Source organism: Talpa europaea (genome assembly GCF_964194135.1).
Source record: "Talpa europaea genome assembly, chromosome: 9".
Taxonomy (NCBI): Eukaryota; Metazoa; Chordata; class Mammalia; order Eulipotyphla; family Talpidae; genus Talpa; species Talpa europaea.
Genome location: NC_140076.1, coordinates 70,036,115 through 70,039,189, shown reverse-complemented (window position 1 = coordinate 70,039,189; position 3,075 = coordinate 70,036,115). Strand labels below are relative to the sequence as shown.

General features: G+C 40.6%; 1 pseudogene across 1 annotated transcript; it reads left to right on the top strand.

The window, feature by feature from the left end:
- Nucleotides 1–1,383: 1,383 nt before the first annotated feature.
- LOC311177945 (ubiquitin-conjugating enzyme E2 variant 2-like) lies at nt 1,384–1,785 on the top strand (annotated as a pseudogene). Its single transcript has 2 exons — nt 1,384–1,537; nt 1,632–1,785. The product of its transcript is annotated as a ubiquitin-conjugating enzyme E2 variant 2-like (transcript).
- The last annotated feature ends 1,290 nt before the right edge of the window (nt 1,786–3,075 follow it).

The following is a 3,075-nucleotide window of genomic DNA, read 5'->3' as shown; positions in this document are numbered from 1 at the left end:
TAGCGTGGCGGCAACGGGTCACCAAGTCCCTAAAGCCTCAGAGCCTCGGGGGACACTGGCGCGGGCTTGTGACGCACGTCTGCTCGACACACTTCTTTATTTAGTGCTCACCTCTTGCCACTCACCGCACCAAGCACTTTACAAGTGTGTTTGTGGGTTTTTTTTTTTTTTGGGGGGGGGGAGTTGTTTGTTTTTTTATTTTACAAGAGTTTTTAATGGCACCACTGTGATTTTTTTTTTTTTCCCTCTGTCGTTCCCTCGGACAGGACCTCCTGCCTTGGACCCGCTGCCGGGAGGTGTAACTTTTTTTTTTCTCAGCCCAGACCTGAGAGGTGGCAGGGATGCAATGGAAAAGGCTTTTATAGAATTCTTCTGTTCCCTTGCCTGATGAACAAACTCAAGTGTTCAAATTAAGGGTAAACAAACTTTTTAGGATGTGCAGTCTTTCCAGGAGGGGGAGGAGGTAAACCAGAAAATAGATTTTACTACTTTTATTGACTAGTACATGGAATCTGGGGAAGAAAATCTTGTAAAGGAATTATCTATGAGTTTTAAACAATGCATCTTGAAAATTTGGGCAGTGCCAGAAAATATACCAGTTACACTGGATTTTATGTAATTGATTTGTGTTCCAGTTACATGGATAGTATTAAAGGAAATCAGCTTACAGAATCTCAGCTTCCATAGGTCTTTTTTCTTAAAATTGATCTGCCTGTAACGCATCTGAAGTGAGGACCACTGTTCTCCCTCTGACGTCCACCCAACATCTCTACATATGGAGTTGCTCCTTTGCTCCCCAGGGCTCCCTCTGTTTTTCTCTCGGAACAGTCTGAAGATGGATGTATGCATGCATTGGGGTGGGGAGTCAGAGCAATTTTCAAATAACTGTTTTGTCTTTTCTACCTTTCTTTTTAAAATTGAAATATGACTGACATATAACCTATTTCAGGTGTCAAAATAACCATTCAATATTTGTATCCATTGCTAGATGATGACCTCAGTAGATATAGTTAACCTCTGACACCATACATAGTTGTTTTTTTCTCTTGTGATGAAAACTTATAATATCTACTCTCTTATTCATCTCTCCTTTTGTCTAGAGATGCATTGTTCTTGAGGGAACTCCCCAGGATCAAAGGAAAGTGAGCACAGGTAGGAATTATGTGTAATTGTGTTGTCAGTGCTAGGACATGTTCTTAGCTGGTGGGAACCAGCCTCTGAGAGCAGGTTCCTCAGAGGTGAGTGATGCCAAGCTGTGTGCTCACTCCCTGTGGGTACCAGCATTTTCAGGACATATTGGCTGAACCACACAGATGATGTTTCTTTGGATTCTTTGTGTTAGTCAGGAATGGAATGAGGGGCTGCGTCAGGCTGCAGGAGAAGATGGCGGTCTCTACAGGAGTTAAAGTGCCTTATAATTTTCACTATTGGAAGAACTTGAAGAAGGACAAAAAGGAGTAGGCAATAGTATGGTTAGCTGGGGCCTTGAAGATGATGAAGATATGACACTTACAAGGTGGACAGACATGATTATATAGTCTGAAAGTAGAATGTGGACCTAAATACACAGAAGCTCTTCCATCAGTTAGATTTGTAACCAAAATTAATATGAATGGAATAAATAATTCCAGTGGAATGGGGGATGCATGGAGCATACCAATCTTAGCAAAATGGCAAAATTCATATAGCATTAAAGTTGAACTTCAAAAGCTAAGACATCTAATGATGCCCAAAGAAAATATGAAGCTTCCACAGCCACCAGAAGGACAAACATACAATAATTAATTTTAGTGGATCTTAAAGTTGTCTTTAATCAACAACCTTCTACTCATGTTAATGTCTTCATTAAATATCACAATGCAAATACCCACACATTAAGTGAAAGAATCCAGCTGATAAACATGACTGGACATTTTTAAGAATATAACTAATATATGTACACCCATTTTGTTTTCAGGTAACGAGAGGAAAAATGCAGCACAATTTTTTTTCCCTTGTTAAGACTTTGTCATTGAAGCATAAACCTAGAGTGCTCAAAATTGAATTCAGGTTTACAAGATGAAAGCATGACTAGATGTATCGGATAGCTTTGGAAGCATGTGTATTTCTGAAAAGTGAAAATCTCAGGAAGGAAAAGCTAAATAGCATGCTTTGTCCACTTTGCTTAGAAAAGGAGATACAGTTGGGCCTCCCCTGGTGGCGCAGGCAGTTGAGCGCAGCGCTGTAAAGCTGTCCGCAGCCTCTGCAGCACCAGTTCCATCCCGCCCGACCAGCGAGGGTTCCACATGGTGCGGCAGACCTCTCATCACGCCCGCTGCTCCCCTCAGCAGTGTACTTCATCAGTCTGCCTGTTCTGCTCTCTGATCTGTCTCTAGTGAATCCTCTCACCCTCCTGCTCATCTGGCCTGTGCCCTGGTTCTTATATAAATAAATAAATAAATCTTAAAAAAAAAAAAAAGAAAAGGAGATGCAGTTTAAATTGTCTAAAGTAGCATTTACAATGAATATTGTCACAAATTGTATTAACTTTTGAAGCAGTGTAGGTGCTGACTACTAGTAGTATCAAAAATATGTTCAGGATTGTTTTGATACTTGAATTTATAATAAAAAAATGTCATGGGGAGAGGTCAATGAATTTCTGTTATAAGCCATTCCTGTGTGTTACATGTAACAGACATGGTAAATATTTGTTTATAGTCTTTGTTTGACAAACCATGCATTTAAGTTTAAGTGAAATCAACAAAAAGGAAATAGGTATATGGATATGTGATTCTGAGATTAAAGTTAGTCTTAAAATGTAAACAAAATGTGGAATGTGTCCTCAAAAAAAAAAAAAAAAAAAAAAAGAATGGAATGAGGGCCTCCCTGGTGGCACAGGGATTAAGTACAGCACTGTGAAGCTATCTGAAGCCACTGCAGCGCCAGTTTGATCCCCAGCCAGGGAGCTAACCCACAAGGTGCAGCAGATCTCTCCTCTCTGGACCGCTGCTCCCCTCAGCAGTGTATTTCAGTGGATCTGCAAGTTCTGCTCCCCACTCTATCTCTGGTTAATCTTCACACCCCCTGTACCTCTGG